The sequence below is a fragment of the Tachypleus tridentatus genome, chromosome 3, assembly GCF_004210375.1.
Source record: "Tachypleus tridentatus isolate NWPU-2018 chromosome 3, ASM421037v1, whole genome shotgun sequence".
Classification (NCBI taxonomy): domain Eukaryota; kingdom Metazoa; phylum Arthropoda; class Merostomata; order Xiphosura; family Limulidae; genus Tachypleus; species Tachypleus tridentatus.
The window spans coordinates 7,268,983-7,290,897 of NC_134827.1; the positions used below are offsets into that span (position 1 = coordinate 7,268,983).

At 35.2% G+C, this 21,915-nt stretch overlaps 1 long non-coding RNA gene across 1 annotated transcript in view; it reads right to left on the reverse strand.

The window, feature by feature from the left end:
* Nucleotides 1–11,629: 11,629 nt before the first annotated feature.
* The window catches only part of LOC143246278 (uncharacterized), a 52,829-nt gene continuing 42,543 nt past the window's right edge, over nucleotides 11,630–21,915 (reverse strand). Inside the window, exons 4-5 of the long non-coding RNA XR_013025896.1 lie at nucleotides 14,481–14,546; nucleotides 11,630–14,123 (exon numbers count right to left, since the gene is read on the reverse strand). This is a non-coding gene — a long non-coding RNA (uncharacterized LOC143246278). The remainder of the gene's footprint in view (nucleotides 14,124–14,480; nucleotides 14,547–21,915) is intronic.

The following is a 21,915-nucleotide window of genomic DNA, read 5'->3' on the forward strand; positions in this document are numbered from 1 at the left end:
ACTTATTTTCTCTAAAGCAAATCGAACACATACAACAGGGGAAAGAACTTTGTTAAATAAAAACATGAATTTATATCATTTACATAGATTAAAATCAAGAAGTTTAGTTTTTACTTTGATATTTGTCATCCTCGAAGGAAGGGCCGAAAATCTGGCTGCTTGAAAAAAGAATGTACTAATACGAAAATGAAAAGAATTGCATCTGTACCACAGTGTGAAATTAAATTCTATGAAATGTTTATTCTTAGCTCGTAAGTGTATGTTTGTGTGTTTTTCTCATAGCAAAGCCACATTGGATTATATGCTGTATCCACCGAAAGGAATCAAACGCTTGATTTTAGCTTTGTAAATCCGTATACTTACCGCTGTCCCAGCAGGGATCCAGCACATAAGAACTTGAACAAATCTCTGTACCTTGCACTACTCCATATGGACATGTTTCGTTCCTCACAAGAAAAATAACACAAAAGTGTAGTCAAGCAAACAGAAGCCCTTTGAAATAATATGTAATCTTAACCAATGGGAAGGATTAATACAAGGTTATAACTACTTCCAGCCTATGTATAAGGAAGCTGATTTAACACAGAACAGCTGTATTTAGTTTTCAAAATTCCCGATTATTCCTGAATATAATATATTTTTCTAGTTAAAAAGGGACAGCATGTGGTACTTTTTAATTGTCACACTTTTCAGCAATAGCACGAAAAGCTTAGTGATGCACAATCTTACTGTAAATTAAAATTTTCCACACTACTACTATCTACCTCGTTAAACTGAACATTTATGATTAATGGAAACAATAGGCGGTTCAAAAGACCTTGTTAAATGTTTTACTAATGGAACAATAAGAATTTTCAACACATTAAATAAGGTATGTGTGTGTGTGTTTACATTTTTGTTTTTGCAAGTTAAGCATCAAATACAAGCATTCTTTAGCTTGTTCGTCTCCTTCTACCGTTAGTGGTAACAATCATTAAGGTACGAAACGTGGAGTCTGTTGCTCCCTTCTCTGTGATCACCATTTAGGATTATTAAATACTAGAGTTTTGTAATTAGGTGCTGTTTATGGTGTTTGTCTTGAAATTGAGAGGAGAATGTGCCGACTACTTTTTTTACCGCTTACCTTTCATGTGTATGAACACTGGTATTTTATTATGTAGTGTTGGTGTGTTAGTACAAGCTTTTTTCATAACGTTTGCGTTGCCATGGGCACATATATTCCCCACTATAGCCATCATGAAGAAAGGGTATTATTATCCCTCAACCTTCGGGGGTTTACGGATTTCAGGTTTTAAGTTTTTATTTTCTATTGCTTATCTAAAAGTAGACCTGGCACTAGTAATTTATGAAGGTGGAGTGAAAGATTAATGTTCTGTAATGGATTATGCAATTATATAAAAACAAAATCAACACAGCCACCAGAAAGCAAACTCACACCGCTAAAAAGCGGGTTTCGATACCCGCCATGGATAGAGCACAAATAGCCCATTGTGTAGCTTTCTGCTTAATTCTAAAGAAACAAACAAAAAAGCCAACAAAATAAACGCTCAAACAACAACATAAACGTTTTGAGCACGTGTGCTAAAATTACAGGGAGATGATTAAAAATATGAATTGTTAATAATTATTACGCTTATCAAAAGCTTTCATGTATGGTACTCAACTAATATATATATTTCTTGCACATATTCTGACGAGAGATCTATTATGTATTTAACATTTGCAAGTTATGTACTTCCATACCATCTATCAGATATTTTTATAATGAAGTTATATAACACAACAGCAAATAATATTTGATTTTTTACAATTTGCTATTAAATAAATTTAATTTATTTTAAGCTTAGGATATGGTCATTTTCTATGTACAATCCTAATTGCTATTTTACATTTTAATATAATTCTAAATATCGTTTGTTTGTTTTTCTAAAGTGTGGAATTCATACATAATTGTGGATGTAACTGTAAATTTTGAAAGATATTTTAATGGAAACAGTATTGCATCATCCAATTCTTTTTGGTTCTTGTAAGTTTTTAAGAGATTGTTGACTGTGGAAATATGAAAACTTGTGTAAAACAGTTATTGTCAAATACACAAAGACAATCCAGATTTAAAGACAACTCCACTAAAACAACTGAAAAAAGCAGTCACTGATTCTGTTTCTTTTATCAATAGTTCTCTGTGCCATCTTTGGTGGCGATATCTTCTTGATATCGCCTTGGCAAAGAGTGCACGAGGTACTGAGTGAGACCAGGGTGAGTTTATGATGCTATAAGCAGTTAGAGCTTCTAGAAATTACAAAGTTATTCTCGGTTTCTTCTCTTGCACGCTGTTACCCTTACTTTCTATCGGTTTTCGATAGGATTAACATCTGGACTATTGCCTGGCCAGTGTCGTGTCTTGATCATCTCCCTTTGATGATAATACCTTCCCAGAAGCAGTTAATAAACCTCAGATGTCTTTTCAATACACATAGAGCAGGTTTTATCTTCGTTTGACGTCTACTGCATATAGTGCATGAATATTACCAACATTTTTAGTCCTGTAGCATGGAGCAGAGATACTCTGGAATGTCCGCTGGTTAGCTCTAACGAAATCACCTAGAACAATTTTCTTTAACCAGAACTAGAAGATCTCATTGTACATGTTGGCGTTGGCTGTGTCTTTTAAAAAATAGAGGCGCTCCAAACACTGACTAGAGATTCACCCCTCGATATCACCTGATTCTGCGATTGCTTCATATTTGCATTCAAACACGCTGGATGAAACACTTCTCTACGTCGACATCGTATAACGTACTTCTCATCAGACTCTTAAGGGTTGAACTTTGATTCGTCTGAGAAGATCACTTTATAGCACATTACTTGAGTCTAACCAGTAAGCTCTCTGATCCAGTTGACCCTCATCGTTCTCACTTTGTTGGTGAGAAGGGGTTTCTTTCTTGATTTTCTTGCTGGGAAATCGGCTGAACACAGAAGACACTGGCTGGTACGCGCGATGACAATAAACCCCAAAGATTTTTTCCATGCTATTTTGAGATCTATAAACAACATTCGACGATGTCGCAGGCTCTTGCATTTGTGAACGTAATCATCAACTGATATCCATATTCACAGTACACGTACATTTCTTAAATTTAAGTCTTCTCGCAATCTGCTTTGTCAAAAGTCGTTCTTTGCTTAAAAAAAACAATGAGTGTTTTTTTTCTGTGGAATTACCTCGCAATCCATCGCCATTGTAGCACACGCACGATGTAGCAAATAGGCTTCTAAACCGACACTTACACCCTTGTGCAAATTAATTGAAACAAATGGTCATTTTACAATATTTTCAGCATGGTGGCCGGTGTAGGCTCGCTGGACTCGCTGATTTCCTTTAATAGTCATTTTTTCATACAGACGGCGTCATTAGCTGTGTTTTGCAGTACGGTCGATCTATTATTGGGATATATGATGAAATTTTGAGGAATATTACGTCATTCTAAATTGCGTTAGAAGAGTAAAAAGACCAGTCAAAAAACAACTTCTTACCAACTCAATGAAGATAAAATAGTATCAATGGGGTCTGAAATACAAGAACTGGACGCAAGAACAATGGAGGAAGATGTTATTCAGTGACAAGACTCATTTCTTCGTACAGGGTCAAAGAAGTCTGCATGTTCGCAGATCTCCAGGTGAGAAACTTCGAGAATCTCACATCAATCGGTTCGTAAAACATCCCTTGAAGATGTTTTGGGGCTTTTTTCAGCTACAATGGCGTCGGAGGCTTACATATCATAGAAAGTATGATGCAAGGACCATGGTACATCTAAGTTTTGCAGAGAAGAGTCGTTCCAGAATTGAAAAATAGATTTCCAGATCGATCTGGCATTTTTCAGCAAGATCTGGCTCCGTGCCACACATCCAAACTTGTGAAGAAGTTTATAATTACAACGCGAATAAAAGTGCTAGACTAGCCTGGAAACTCTCCGGACTTAAATCCTATTGAAACTCCTTGGGCGATTTGTAAAGAAAGATTTCGGGGAAAAGACTGTACTACGAAAGATAAGCTAATTGAGGCCATAATTGAGGTGTGGTACCGCGATCCAAAAATTAGTAAAGATTGCTGTCAACTTGTGGACTCGATGCCAAAGCAGATTAATGATCTTCTGAAAACTAAAGGCGGTCATATCATGTATTAATTTGTTAGTAATTTTTGGATTCTCAGAAATAAAACGCAAAAAATTAAAAAAAATCGTAATTTTCCGTCTTGTTTCAATTAATTTGCACAAGGGTGTAGGCCCAGCATGGCCAAGCGTGTTAAGGCGTGCGACTCGTAATCCCATCCCCGTCGCGACAAACATGCTCGCCCTTTCAGCCGTGGAGGCGTTATAATGTGACGGTCAATCCAACTATTCGTTGGTAAAAGAGTAGCCCAAAAGTTGGCGGTGGGTGGTGATGACTAGCTGCCTTCCCTCTGTAAAAGTAGACCAATGAGACCAAGTAGTACACTGCTAAATTAGGGACAGCTAGTACAGATAGTCCTCGAGTAGCTTTGTGCAAAATTCAAAACAAACAAACAAACAAGGGTGTAGCTCGAATCTCTGTTTATAGCCAAAAATTAGATGCTGTAAAATCCAGACAACCTACATAGCTTCTGATGTAATAGTAAAATAGTATTGCATCATCCATAAAACTCATTTGTACCTGCATGCAATAATATCTCAAAAAGACAATGAATCCAAAGAAAAGTGTTAAAAATCTGATGTGCTTATTAACGAAAGCCCTGGTTGGAACTGAATGCAACAGGACTAATATGGTTGACATATTACAATCTTCTTTAGTACCGCTCTTAAGATCTTATAATAATTATACTAAGCCGCTGTGTTTTTCAAGTCTCAAGTAAATTGGTTTAGAAGTATTTTTGCAATTCTCAAAGTATGGGCATCGTTTCAGAAATTTCAGTTTCATGCAGCAACGTATCGTGTTGATGTTATGGTCACAAAGCTTGATTAATTGAAATTTGTCCACCACATTTTATTGGCTGTATTATTAATTACTACTATGAATAACGTCTATTTCTATAGACTAACGCAAGGTCCAGTGAATAACCACATTTGTGGCGTCGTAATATTTCTTTCGGCTGGGTGCCTTCTTCTTCAGACAACATTGCATTGAAAATGAGACCAAGGACTTCGTTCAAGGATTATATATATCCTTGTATCATATATCGTTCACACGTAATACTTATAAAATGTAAAGTATTGACTTTCGGTTGTATATTCAACATAAAGATTAAAATTAGATTTTTAATACACATATAGGTGCTTCTGTTCTGTAGTAGAATGCTGTCATTTAGGTCTAAATAAACCATGGATTTATTTTTGCTGGTTCCTCAATTGAACAACGTTACTTCCAGGTAAAATACCCATTTATAACTTACTAAAATATATATTACAAACATATTTTTGAGCAATATGTTATTAAGTAATAAATACAAAGAAAACACATTGCAACATCTTCTTGTGTAGAAACAATAACAATATAACACACATAATAAACAATGAAAATATTAGATTTATTTGACTAAATGTGTTTCACATGAATGTGTTACTTTTCTCTCATTTCTGTTGAATTATTTGCTCCTATTGATACATTGGCTTGGCATGGCTAGATAGTTATGGAGCTTGACTAGCAATTTGAGGGTCACAGGTTCAAATACCCGTTCACCAAACATGCTCGCACTTTCAGTCGCTGGTGCGTTATAATGCAGGATCAATCCCAGTATTTGTTGGTAAAAGAGTTGCCCAAGAGTTGGTGGTGGTAAATAACTGTCTTTCCTTCAGTCTTTCACTGCTAAATTAGAGACGGGTGGTGCAGAAAGCTTTGCGATAAATTTAAAAGATACCAAACATCTTTGTAGTATTCATACCATAAAACCAATAACGTGATTACCTGCTCACCAACCTAAAATTTCATGTTTTCTTGTATCAGCACGAAAATGAGAGCAAGTATGACGTGTCAAGTTTCATAAAGAACTTTAAAGTTTTTAATGAACATGAAATAAAGTAAATTGTAAAACATCACCATGAGACTCAGTAAACGATTAAAATTTAAACTTTTTTAATTTTTTATTTGATTTTTATAATTTTAAAACTTTGAAATTACAAATGACTTTTGTGTGTTTGAATTTGTCCCACGCTAGTACAGCGGTAAGTCTACGGATTTATAACCCTAAAATTAGGGGTTCGATTCCTTTCGGTGGGCTCAGCAAATAACCCGATGTGGCTTTGCTATAAGAAAATACACGCATCTTATTTGAATTTTAACAGCTATAAATTTGAAATATGAACGAAGCAGAATATGATAATAATTAAATCCGTATATTCTAAACTCCAGTAAATGGTGTTTCGTATTAGCCACCTAAGAGTTACGTTGCAATTAATAATTTATGGAATCCACTCAAAAAGCCCAATGAACGCTATGGTACAGTCACTGATATATATATTGCCAAATGGTTTTCAGTGGGGAATATTACACAATATAATATCTCTTCTTTCTAATTAAAAATATAATCACTGTTCACAATACACAACGACAAATTTTGTTTAGCCAAAGACTTAATTAATCAAATCTTCGATATGAGTTCTGTGCGTAGTTAGTGACAAGGATAAACTAAGAGATGAATAGAGTTTTTGTGCATTATGATATTAATGTCTTCTTGAATTCTCTAACTCACTTGTAAAAGCTTTGTATTTAAACGTTTCTTTAATTCCAATGATTTTGTGTTAACAATTACTTTGCAGGAGCTCCAGATCTTAATCCTCAGTCACGAACATTTCTGAACATTTCAAGATTTTATAAGCACATAGTCTGCGCAGACATAGAGCTATAGATGCATCATGTATGGCAAAGAGGGAGAATACAAAAACAGAATATAAGAACACTGCATATCGATATCCTTTGTGACATCAACCTGTGGGATGGTATGGCATTATACAGCGAGACTGGTGCCCACTTAAAGCAGTGGTTGTTCATCACGTAGTCTGTGACAGGCATATATTATCGCTATTTTATCGTCATTAAATCCTCTTTCTAAAGCAGTTATTGAACGGTGAATGATTGTCTGTTGTCTCCTCGAGGTAACCAATTTTGTTGTAATACTTTTTCTAACAAGTGACTCCTCGTACGTACATGATTTCCAGGTAGCGTGTTCGAGTGATAATTGTCCAGCACTAGTATACTTAACACATGCTGGCCACATAAGTTCTACATTTGTTTCGATAGATACAGAGCTGTGCTACAGAGGCGACGTTTGTTATATGATTTAGATCTAGGCTTCCACTAAATAAGCCAGACAAACACAGAGAGTTGTGTGCTATTCTCATCTTCTTGTCATTCGACAGTGTTGTTTGTGCAGGGAAAAAAAAAAGCTTACTCGATTTTATTGTGTGATATCTCTTGAGTGCCAAGACACATTGGATTTAAATATTAGATAAATATCTTAATGGGCGAATGCCAAAATTGGATAGAGTTTAGCATCAACGTAAGAAATAAAATAAAAAACAAAAAACACTACTATCTTTTTCTCATGTTATTAGAAAATACGTTCAACTAATTTTAATTGCTTTTGAAATAAAAAACAAGGTAGGAAAACGGTGTATATACATAAAAAAAGAGTTTCTTTTATAGAAACTTAAGTTGGTCACCAACTTTGGAAGAAGAAAAATTAATTATTTGGACATTACAGACACAAGCGTAGAGAGGAGCTCGTTGGCATCATCAAATTGCATCAATTAAAATACCAAAAATATAATAGGATTCATAAAACTTTGCTGTCATTATCAAGAGAAGACCAATGACAAATTATCAGTTCAAATTACTATGAGCAAAACTTTGTTCATACATCACTGTCAGATATAACAGGTCTTAAAGGGTGAGATGTGATAAGCATCAGTTCAGCATTGAATGCTGTGCTGACAACAGTGCATACAAACACCATATTCTATAATTCAATAGTCACCCGCAATGTGGTAGCATTTAGCAGTGCTTCATTCTATGAATTTTAAAAAGTGATTTTCTAATATTCCATCTTGACCCCAAAGATTTCAACAGATTATCACAAGTCAATTGTGATTTATTGCTGTGAAGTTGTGAAGCTTTTACATAATTTGCAAATACAACTATCAACAACAGTTAGATGTAATACCGTAGAAAATGAAAACATAAATATGCGGAAAATACCCTTGCTTGTTGCGCAAATGGTAACACAACATGCAACTTTAGCCACTAATTTAAACATGGAAATACGTGTAAAATAGTGGAGTCCAATAAATGAAAAAGAATTTGTATATAGAAGGTCAAAAAGTTATAGTTGATATCCACGTCTTAATCATCAGGATCAGTTAAGATACCATCCCATTCTGCCTTTTCTATGTTAAATCGAAACAAACTGGTTGTTATACAGCCTCGTGCACGTTTGCCATGCGAACCCCTTAATCGTTCAATATATTTTTATTGACATTGGCAGACTGTTCATTCCCAGTGGATGGTTCAACACAGTGCTTTAAGGGAGTGTTACTTCTCGATTGAACACTAACCAGATTGACAAACCGCAGGAAGTTTTGTAGTTTGATTAGCCATCACCATCAGCTAAGGGAAGTGATCGATCTGGTAATTTCTTTCAAAAATTATGAACTTGCTGAACATGAGCTTGATTCCACTTCAGCCAGTCCACTAGGCTGGAAATGACATAGTGAGCTTTTTCACAACACATTTTACTCTATTGACAACAAGCATACACCGATTTCCAAAGAAAAAATTCCCCTGTTCATCCCCACCAGAGACACACATTTAGAAAGTTATGATATAATTGTAGAAAATTATTTAATGCCAACCTAAACATTTTCCAAGAAATGTCAAAATAACCAGAAAAAAAACACACAAAAGAATTGCTCTAAAGAATCTTAAATGTAACATCAGTATTATAATAAAGTCAGCATACAAGGATGGAGTTATTATTATTTTTGTCTTGTTATGAATTTCTCTCAAAGCTACACGAGAGCTAATTGCGCGAGCCGTACATAATTTAGCGATGAAAGACTAGAGGGAAGACTTCTAGCTACTTTTCACCATCTACTTGAGCTACTCTTTAACCAGAGAATAGTGGGATTGGCCGTCACATTATAACGCCCCAACTGAAAGGGAGAGCATGTTTGGTGAGACGGGAATTTGAACCTGCGATCCTCAGATTGCGAGTTGAGCCATGCTGGCTCCATTATTATTTTTAACAAAGATGATTAAATCGCTGAACGTTGCTGCCAACTTGAAGACACTAATTTCTGCCAACAGACATTTACCTCCTGAGAGCCTTTTGAGTATAATAGATGTTGTTTTCTCCTTTACATTAATATTCCACTCAATAAAGAACATCTTATTCTAAAACTTGTCAACCTTTCAAATTCATCAGAATCTCAAAAAATAGCCAATTTGCCAGTTTTGTCTCATTTTTATACAACTTTTAGGTTTACACTAATGCAATATTTACCAAAAAGGGTCCTGACTATACAAATATGTTGAAAAATAGGTCTTGCAGCAAAGCCCTGTAAAACCTAAAACTTATGAACAGAGATGACATATCTTTCATTTAGACAACCAATTTTGAATAATTTAACGAAAACTATTTATTTTGTTTACACTTTTCTTAAGACAGTGTAGTTTTACTCTTGATTATTCTGTTATCCAAATTAACTACCTTGAAGCCACTGTCTCTTTAAATTTAAGAATTTTACACACCAAAATCTATAGAAAACTAATGGACGAACCACATACATACACAGTACCTTCGCTACAAAAACTACTACCTTAACCACACTAGACAAAATATTACCTAAAGTCAAATTCTTCGAATTAGGAAAATAAAATGAAACGAACTGAAAAGAAAACCATTGAGAATTTGAACGAAATTGTATTGCAAAATTACTAAACAGAAACAAAATTGACAGATATATTGAAATACAAACAACATTAGACGAAGAGCCATTCTTAACTAATGTAATGTGTGAGTGTGTGTTTTTCTCAGAACAAAGTCATATCAGACTATCTGCTGAGTTACCGAAGGGAATCGAACCGTTGATTTTAGCGTTGTAAATCCGCAGACTTACCGCTGCACTAGCGGGTGTCATTTAAAGTAATACAAAAAAATAAGGGCAAACATAATTTTTCCTATTATAATCTATAACTTTAAACTCAAATGGCTCAGCAAGGCCAGGTGGTTAGGGCCCTTGATACGCACGCTAAAAACAGCAGGTTCGAATCCCCGTCCACCAAATATTCTTGCCCTTTTAGCAATGTAGGCGTTATAATATGACGATTACTCCCACTAGTAGTTGGTAAAAGAGTAGCCCAAGAATTGGTGGTGGGTGATGAGAACTAGCTGCCTTCCCAAATAGCTCTCGTATAGCTTTGCGAGAAACTACAAAAAAAAACAAAAAAAACTGAACTCGAAATCGTTTCACGTATTCTGAAAAACAACAACAACAAAAATTCTCACACTATTCAATGATGACCCGAAAACAAAATCCAGAATTTCCCTTCGTCTTCATTTGTAAGAACAGAAATCATGAAAATATTCTTGTTTATATAAAAGTGAATTACGCCCATTACAGCTGCTATCCGTATTGTATACCCTGCAGAGTTTTCTCGACAAACAAAACCAAAAACATTTTAAAATTACTGAGGAAATTACCTACACTACACGCAATACCATTTGTCTCTTACAATGTAAAAAATTCAATCAGTAGTGTGTAGATCAAACCCATACCACTCCACCAACACTGAATAAAAAAGACCTACCTGTTGTAAAACACTTAAATAACCCGCTTATTCTACTTACTGTGTCATTCTCATTGGCATTGAAATGAGTTTAGAAACTGAAGTTAATAGAGAAATAAAAGATTCTTACTGGATTGCCACATTAAATATTGTTCAACCTTGTAGAATCGATCTAAGTGATAGAGCTTGTGATCTTGGGCAAGTAATTAGTTCTCTGTTAGAATTTCGTACTCCTCGCTAGTACAGCTGTAAGTCTATGGATTTACAACGCTACAATCACGGGTTTGATTCCACTCGGTGGGCTCAACAGATAGCTGAATGCGGCTTTGCCTTAAGAAAACACACAAACAAAATTTCGTATGTTTTCTTCTTTTCTCCTTTTTCATGTGTGGTGTAATTCTTTTTTATCCGTAATATTTCATAATATTTATTATTTAATAGCCGAAGTACTAGCTGGACGGGTGAAATAAAAAACTCATTTGTGACAAAGAATAAGAAATTTGTGCTTCTATTTGTTTCTTAACACAATAGACATTGAAAATGCAACAAAGTCTACAAAGATACATAAATGAGCCAATACCGGAAAGAAATACATACTGTTTTCAAGAATTATAGCAATAGTTGTTACATTGTTCATTCTAACGCTGAGGGATATACGACATTGGCAATTTTTCCAAAATTAGATATGAAGTTAGAGGAAGGCCTCAATCACCACCCAGTGACCTTCGTCGTGTCATCCTGTATCATAGTGTCAAGTTTGGTGCTGATTAAACAAGAAATGTGGAGACGTATAAGAAACAGAAACACACGAATATTAACGTTTATTTATATAGATTTTTTATTTCTTTTATTTATTTATATATTTACATAGATTTATAATCTCTTTAGAAGGGCCCGGCATGGCCAGGTGGGTTATGGCGTTCGACTTGTAATCTGAGGGTCGCGGGTTCAAATCTCCATCGCACCAAAGATGCTTGCCCTTTCAGCCGTGGTGGGAGTTATAATATGACGGTCAATCCCATTATTCGTTAGTAAAAGAGTAGCCCAAGAGTTGACGGTGGGTGGTGATAACTAACTGCCTTCCCTCTAGTCTTACACTGCTAAATTAGGGACAGCTAGCGCAGATAGCCCTCAAGTAGGTTTGCGCGAAATTAAGAAAAACAAACTAAAACACATAGGCACCACAATATTCACTCAGCTTCTCTGAATTGGAGCAAATACAATTGAAAACGTGAATTGGTACCTGTCAATTTTGTAATTATAAAAAACAACTTCAGGATTTTTGTGAAAGAGACCACAAAACCAAGATTAGTATGACCATTTGGATTTCACATTCTCCTCCATACAGAGAGCACAGCACTCATACCATCTTCCACTTCCAGCTGATGTTTTTGTCTGTTATGCTTGTGATTGCTGCATAGCCAAAAACACCTTGATCCAAGTCTTCAGGTTTGCAACATTCACAAGTGAAGTTGATAATTTAAAACTATTTTTGCCACTTTCTTCGGTTTTTTATATGCCAACTGTTCCTTGTCATTCTATACCTGTGAAAGTACAGCTCTGATACCAATAGCATTAAGACTGGAATCAATTAAGAATTTGTGATTCTGTCTGAAATAGTAGTGCATCACATAAAGTACACTATAATAACTTTAAGATATGCTCACAGTCATTATCCTAGTTTAAATACGCATCCATCTTACACAAAGACGATGATGCGATGGACGATATATTATCCACAAACTGCTGGTAATATAAGGCAAATCCATAGAAACTACACACTTCTCTCTTTTCGTGACCTGATCTGAGTGTCAAACAGCTGCAGTCTTCATAAGACTCATTTTAATACTATCTAAATTCACTACTTAACCCAGGAAATCTTTGTGACTTGCATTAATTGAACATTTCCAAATCTTAAGTGCAACTTGTGTAGATCCACTACTTATGCATAACATTTTCTGATTTTAATCTTTTCCTACTGGTTAGAATCCATTGTCTAAGACTGTCACAGTAAATTATATACTTCTCGTATCGCAGTCCAATACTGGCTTGTATTTGATGTTCATCAGTAATGAAACCTATTCCCAGCTATCTTCTTGGGTTATAGCATCAATCAACGTATGTCAAGTTTGTTTGAACAGTTGTGATGGTCCATAAGAGGCCGTCAGGAACAACGACTATCTTGTGTGATTTTGACATTTCTTAGTGGAAGCTACATTGAAAGATTATGAACAATCAAAATATTGTTGCTTTTCTGCCTTATGGAAAGTTAGACAGAGAAAACCACCTTAAACTTAATTAAATCTGTCTAGACACCTCTTTCAGGGACGTTACTTTCAATTGGGTCCGCTGTAAAGACCTTATATGCATTGATAATAATAACTCCCTGATGTACCACAACCACAGCATGGCACATCCTTTCAATTAGTCACTGCAAATAATTTTTTTGAACAGCTAGATTCACAACTTAATAGTAAAATTTGGTCCAATGATTTCGTAACTAGGCAGCAACATGCCAAAATAATTAAGAAAACCTATCAAAGCCCTCTTTCATCATTCCAAAGAATGTCAATAGATTGGTATGTTTAGTTCCACTGCCTCACACAGGGAGCATCAATACATATAGCCAACTGTTGTTATTGTACTTTCTAGTTGCACAATAAGCTGGGCTGGAACTTTCCTAGTAAGTTATATACACTCTTTGGATCTATATTTAGATATTACGTATATCTTAATGGTATTGGATGCCATTATTGGTTTGTGCTTCTGTAGCCTAATGTGATCAAGTGCTAGCGGAAATACAGAAGGTGAAAAGAAAAGCTTAATTTTCCAAATGACCCAACTAACTTGTGAAGAGGTAAGGTCAGCCTTGATGATTCTTGGTTTTTCTTAACTATTCTGGACGCACTAGCTAATAATAAGTTGAACCAAACAGATGGTCCTCCCAGTGTTACATGTCCACCGAGTTCAATGATCAGATATATACTGGAAGCCTAGCTGATTCTTGGTTTTTCTTAACTATTCTGGACGCACTAGCTAATAATAAGTTGAACCAAACAGATGGTTCTCCCAGTGTTACATGTCCACCGAGTTCAATGACCAGATATATACTGGAAGCAGACAGTCATGGTTCTGTGGATATGCATCCACAGTTGACCTCCTCATAGCCATATTTCACTAGCAAACGTGAAGCTTCAGTAAAGGTATTCTTGTTTCTTTGTTCTGAAGAGATCAGCAGTCTACTGGAATGGTCACGCCTCAAAGATTCCACCATCACTCATCTGGTGGCTAAGTGAATGATTCTTGCAGCACTAGTGGATCAAAAGTCAAATATGGTATTATCAGGAACAGTACCCACTCTAATCGGAACAATAGTGGAATATTTATCATGAATTAAATCTGAGTTTCCTACCTCACTGAATTAAAGGGTGAGACTGAATACAAATAAAAATATTTAGTCTAAATAAAAACACAGTGACATTTAATAAATACACACGAACAAATACAAATCAGGAAATATATGTGCATGTAACAAAAAATATCACTTCTTTCTAGGCAGGAGGGGAGAGGTCTATATGGAAGAATTAACCAATATATACACAGAAATTAAGGCTAACTCTTGCAAAGTGTATTCATTATCAAATCATTCTACATGTAAGATGACATACCTTCCAGGTATTCTTGTATCAATGCTACAAACACATCACATCTATGGAATTCTCTAGCAGTGCCATCTGCAAGTATAAAAATAACTAAGGGAAACAAACGTTGAGCATGTGTAAGTAACATAAGAATGCGAATACTTCCTTTCAAAGGGAATCATCAGCACACTACGTATGCAAATACAAAATAATTCGCTTAACATGAAATGTTTACCTTTTTAAACTAAAAGGAAAAGAAACACCTGGTACGTTTCACATAAAACAAAATACGAATAAGGAAGCTGAGTTGAAGGTTGCAACGAAAGAGTGTTAAAATAAAGCACTGAAATAAAACTAACATAAACATAAACATAAACTAGGATCTCTCTTCTTCAGAAGAATAACGTAAATGAGCTTCATATACTTTGTGTTGTTTCTTTGGTCAGGTGAATGTTCTCTAAAATCACACATAACCTTATTTACTTAGAATAAAGTGCACATGAGCGAAATATACAATGTAATTATATATTAAGAAGCTAAGTTTCTCTTACAGATAAAACAAGTAATTATATATCTAATCAAAAACACCTTAGGTGTGAAAAAAGGTGCAACCAAAAAAGGATTGAGCAAGCAACTTGATTCATTATGGTGGGTGAAATAAAAAAACGCGGCCTAGCTAACTGATAAATGAATATTTGTTATGAGGTTTTTATCAATGTTATAAGTGTAGCTACCAGTTTGGCAGTCAATTCTGATTTCATTCCATTAGTTTGCACGATCAATCCTTTTTTGGCCGTACATTCTTTTTCATACTTAAGATGTTTAATTAGATATAATGACTTTTTTTTCAATGCACACCAACAACCTACAACAAGTGAGAAAGTGACACTTGAAAGTAACCAAAATTAGCTTTACGATCGCAACCCTTTATTTGTAACATACATTTACATTAGAGAACCAAACAGATTCTTTAAAATGCATGGTGGTATTATTTCCTCTTTAAAACACTGTAAGGAATGTCCTTAAAAGTAATGCCATGGAATCTAAATTAACAGTTTCTTGTCATCATCCACATACACTCGGTACAGCCATACCAAACAACATTACTTACGCTATTTCTTAAGCTAATATTAAGTGACACTAAACACTCTTTAAGTAAGAAGATTTTATTAGCTTTAACAAATTTGTGATTTAAAGGTGGCAATGAATAACAACCGGCAAAAGTATGATTCGTTTGAAAACTTGAACAAGAAGCTACTAATCCAGTTAGGCACAATATAATACTATACTCTAATCGTAATGATATCCAAGTTAAGAAAACTTTCCTGTCCAGTACAAAGCTTATGTTATGAAACTTTATATCTCCATAAGAATGTCAGACAAGTTATCAGAATATATTAATTTTCTAGCTACAATAAACCCAAAGATGGTCTCAACCTTACGGGAACTGGACAAGGACAACGTTTCTACGTTATTCATTTAAATCAATCAGTTGCGAATGTCTGGGAAAATGGTCACCTTGATATACTCGAATTAAAGTTATAGAAATTTAGTATGATATTAGAAATATTTATAAAATACAGAGTAACGAAATTTGAGGCCAAAATGGATGATTGAAAAATAATCAATAAACGAGTATTTTATATATGGTTGTGGTAGTGGGGCAATTATTTTATTCGCCCTTTCTATCTTCGGAAACTATTATTCTTTATTTACAAATAAAATACTGTATCTGGATTAAAATAAACGCCAATTATCAAATGTTATTTAGTTTTCTCTTATCAATAAATATTTATAAATTCCAAAACTGCCATCTCCCATTATAAAGTAATTTATAATAGTGAGCATTTACAAACTGCTCGAAACACTCACAGTTTCAGTATTTGTTATTTGATTTAATTATATGCTATTATCTGAAAACATGGCATCACTCTGAAACTTGTTAGTATACTGCAATATTATTAGGCCCGGCATGGCCAGGTGGGTTAAGGCATTCGACTCTAATCTGAGGGTCGAGGGTTCGAATCCCCGTCGCACCAAACATGCTCGCCCTTTCAGCTGTGGGAGCGTTATAATGTTACGGTCAATCCCACTGTTCGTTGGTGAAAGAGTAGTCCAAGAGTTGGCGGTGGGTAGTGATGACTAGCTGCCTTCTCTCTAGTCTTACACTACTAAATTAGGGACAGCTAGCACAGATAGCCCTCTAGTAGCTTTGTGCGAAATTTGAAAACAAACAAGTAATACTATTTGTTCACGACCATAGACCGCCATGAGTAAGTCTATAATCTATAAAATAACCGAGAAATTAAAGCACATTAAGAAAGCAGATAATCTGTTATCCATTTTTAATTCACCAGTGCAATATATACACAGAACGTAGTTTTAATTATTAGTTATGTAAAACATTGACTCCTATTATGTGTTATCAGAGTTGAGTATTTCTAGTTCATCGGTTGTAATATGTAATCACCTGGATTATAAAACATCGTTCAGGTGGGTATTTAGTCTCATTTTGATCAGAAAGGCGTGAAATTTTCATTTTTCCGTAAGAAACAACTCTCTGTGCGGTTGTAACAATTATTTTATGCTTCTGAACGAAACATGTACATGGAAAAAGGGGGGGGGCTATTATTCGAAGACGGATAACCGGGATGAATCCTATTTGACACGGCTATAGCACAAAGCATCGTCAAGACTTTCATTATAGGGCGACTGATTGCATGTTGTCATCTGGCTTCCTCCCTCACCGTCGTCCGTTCCCCTCGTACCATATAATTTCAAGCTCATTCTGCACATGGCTGAAATAGCCTCAGGACTAATGCGTCTTTTATTGAGGAGATACTAGCGTTTCTTTCACAATAGACCCCCAGCGGCTCGCCTCCACGTCACCTGAAATATTTAATTTTCGCTCAATCCAAACCCAGCGAACTCAGGAGAACATGGTCGGTTCTTTTGAAGGGTGTTTCAATAAGTACTCTTTCATATTCCGTCGGCGTTCCAAGTCACATAGAAACAGTTTTTATAGAAGACAGTAATGCACAGGCAGAGAAGGCATTTTGTTGAGAACTTCTGAAAATCATGTGTTCAGATGAAACAACAGGCTTCAAGAATTCTTATTATTTCACGGGTAGAGATTTTAAAACAATAACAACATATTTTTAGTCGGTATCTCATTCTTACCCAATTTTATAATCACTGCTTGCTTTGTATTCCAAAGTAGCACAGAGGCTATTTATTAAGGAAACGTAGTTCGATCTATGACGTCCATGTACGTTGGTTATATTTGCATGCTTTTTTCTAAAAAGAAAAACAACATTAAATTAAACTAGTTCTTGCAGGTGGCTCTATAATCACAAAATATATTTCTAAGTAGCCTTGGGAGCTGTTGCTAATTTTTAGACACACTAAATACCATTTAAGCTACACGCATGTGTATATTACAGAACTATTTACAAAACTCCTTCACATTATAAGACATTGAACACTTGCTATACTGCAAGACCCTTTACTTAAGTTCACTGAAAGATTCAGGTTTGAAAATAGGATTGTTTTGTTAGTTTCATTTTTGAATTTCACACAAAGCTACACGAAAGCTCACTGCGCTAACCGTCCCTAGAGGAAAAGTAGATAGTCATCACCATCACCACCAACTCTTGGGCTAGTACTTTTAGCAAAGAATAGAAAGATTGACTGTCACATTATAATGCCCCCACGGCTGAAAGTGCGAGCATGTTTGATGGGAATTCGAACCTGCGATCTTCGGATTACGAGTCGAGCGCCTTAACCACCTGGCCATGTCGGGCCATATGAAAATAGGACACTCATTTGTAAAGTTAGAGCTGTTGTTTGAAATTTATTGGCCAGAGGTCACAGATTAAATAGAGAACTTTGCCGAAAATGTAGAATAAAACAACAAAGGATTTGTTTGTTCTTAAGCAAAGAGCTACACAATGAGCTATCTGTTTTTGCTCGTCTGAGATATCGAAACCTGATTTTTAACGTTTAAACCCCTTAATATTACCGCTGATTGACCAGGGACACCAAAAAAAAAAAAGAAGATAAATTATTACAAATATCACATATCTAAAATATTTACAGTGGTTCTAGTTTTATCAAAGTTTTTATGCTTAGTGTTTGTTAATGGTATTACATGGCTGTATTGTTAAATGCCTTATCAAAGACCTGCAGATGGTTAACTCATCGCTACAATGAACAGGAAGTTTTACAGGATCTAGTTGGTAGGTAAACGTCTTATAAGTAAAATCTTATATTGGTGTAAGTGGTTTGTTTGTTTTGGAATTTCGCACAAAGCTACTCGAGGGCTATCTGTGCTAGCCGTCTCTAATTTAGCAGTGTAAGACTAGAGGGAAGGCAGCTAGTCATCACCACCCACCCACTCTTGGGCTACTCTTTACCAACGAATCTTCGCCCCACGGCTGGGAGGCAATTCCAATTTGCTTAATTAAAGCGGTTACAAAATTTACAAGTGCACTGTAATTAAAGCGGTTACACTTTACAAGTGCACTGTACGTACACAAAAATATTAAGGTAAACTACACTATATAGCTTTACATGAATACAAACAGAATACAGTCATCTTTTCTTTGGAAACATTGTAGTAGAAGTAAAGCTCAACACAATTAAAAGTCCAGTTTACATCAAAACCGGTTAAGGATAAATGACAGCTTTGTATTCATATGACATGGTGTCAGTTTTAAGCTCACTATACATATAATAGTTGAAAATGCTTATTTTAGGCTCCTCATGAGAAGCCCTCTCCAGTGGCATAGTGATGAGTCTGAGAACTTATGCTGAAAACCGGGTTTCGATATTCGTGGTGGGCACAGCACATATAGCCCATTGTTTATCTTTGTACTTGAGAAGAAACAACCCCTTTTTTGTTCTGTTTCACATCATCGACAAATGTTCAGCTACATAATCTAACTTTACTTAACCGGAAACAAAAAAAGCAAAAGTTATGTAATTTTTTAATATCATCCAAGTTTATAGAAGAATATATTTGCTATTAAGAATATTGGAATAGTTTTGGGAACTTCAATTCATACATTCAGTGTTAAAAGGAGGAATAATTGTTACAGCATATCTAATTTTAAGACATTTTAAATGAGCAAGAGAACACAACTGCTTAATAATTCTTTCAATTAGAATAGTAATATTTACCATGAACTGTTAGAAAGGATGGTATGTTGTGATTACATCTGCGTATTACTATATATTCTATGGACGAATACATTTCGTTTTTATTTTCTTTTGATATAAAGAAATAAACTTCAAATCATTGGATGAGAGTCTTTCGTTTAAACTTAGTTGAATAATACAACTTCATCAAGCTTCGATTAACTCATGGTCTCTAAGTCTCAGCATTTGGCTGATCCAGCACCTTCTGGGATCCATTTATATGCAAAACTTCAAAAACGTTTAAGACAACAACAATTTTGTTAAAGTTACAGGACTGACTACCAAGTTCAGGCATGTGTGAATAAAATTGGACTGAATGGTATTACTCTTCAGTAAAACTACTGATTCAAAGATAGCAAGAGATCCAAGGGTTTAATTAGCAAGTTTTGTATGTGAAAACAAAGGAAGAGATGATGTTAAGAAATTTACTTGCATCAGAAAAACGACACCGCAATGATCCATTCACATAAAATGATATTCCTTGATCAAACGACACCGCACATGATCCATTCACATGAAACGATATTCCTTGATCAAACGACACCGCACATGATCTATTCACATGAAACGATATTCCTTGATCAAACGACACCGTACATGATCCATTCACATGAAACGATATTCCTTGATCAAACGACACCGTACATGATCCATTCACATGAAACGATATTCCTTGATCAAACGACACCGTACATGATCCATTCACATGAAATGATATTCCTTGATCAAATGACACCGTACATGATCCATTCACATGAAACGATATTCCTTGATCAAATCCAGTAGCGTGTTTTGTTGGTAAACTATATTTTAGTTGGTCCTACATGTTGTTCGAGATCAGGATTTAGTGGATACTATATTTAAACGACGACACAAAAGCAAAACAGGATGCAACTGCAAAAATTTCCGGTTTGGATCCACAGCACAAACACTTAGTTTTATTTTCTTATAGCTGCACGGAACCTCTGTTTCATTAGAACTGGAAATAAACCGAGAATGAACTTAAAAAGAAAGAAAGAAACACAGACAACATGCATAGAGTGCTGTTCATTCTTAACTTGGACAATCTGATAAAATTTATTATAAGATGGCCACTCCGTATTCCTGTACTAAGGTACAGAAAACAACTTGAAGTTAATGTCCAGGAAATTATGGCACAGCAGGTGGACTAGAACTTAGTAATTAAAAATGTACAGCATTTCTATTGGCCCGGCATGGCCGGATGGGTGAGGCACTAGACTCATAATCTGAGAGTCGCGGGTTCGAATCCTCGTTTCGCCAAACATGCTCGCCTTTTCAGCCGTGTAGGCGTTATAATGTGACAGTCAATCCCACTATTCGTTTTTAAATAGTAGCCCAAGAGTTGGTGGTGGGTGGTGATGACTAGCTGCCTTCCCTCTAGTCTTACACTGCTAAATTAGGGACGGCAAGCGCAGATAGCCCTCGTGTAGCTTTGCGCGAAATTCAAAAACAAATAAACAACATTTCTGAGATTTTCATTCAGAGCAGTAAGTCGAAACTATAGCTGCAGGAAGGTAAGTTCGATATATGGTGGTATTTAATACAGATTCATATAAAGTACCAATTTAACTATATTAAGCGCATCTTAAGTTATTGTTCAAAATAATTTTCTTTTTGACACGAATTTCGTTTAAGTATTCATATTCAAATATGAGTAAATCTTGAAAGGTGATTCGCATAACAGCCTATTACCAATATTTACTGCTATGATTAATGTTTTATGGCCACCCATCAAGATGCCTGATTTGCTATCTGTTAATTATAGTGTTCAGAAATATATAGGAAATCAATCAAGCTTTTATTTTATCTTCCTGATCTCAGCATTTAGTCTGAAAACCTATTTTAGCTGGGCCTTGCTTAGATCAGTCACAGATAAGTAAGGTATATTTCATTACTGAAAATTGTGAAATACATTTGTACACAAAGGAAGTAAACAAAATCATTACGTAAAAATTAAATAAAACTTCAATCTTACTCAAAATACATGAAATATACTTAAAATTACTTCTTTTTTTTTCATTTACTATGTGTTTCTCAGCACAAAGTTACTCATAGTAAGTCAACGAAACTACCACTGATCCACTAGGAAACTTTTTTCATTTACATTTAAATGAACTTGGTAATAAAAAACCTCACATTTTGAGTAATTGTTGACAAAGTTTCTTTCATAAGATTCTGCTATATTTAATATCATAATTGACTGATATGTGTTAAGTTCGCTGGTGGGTCAGCGGTAAGTTTA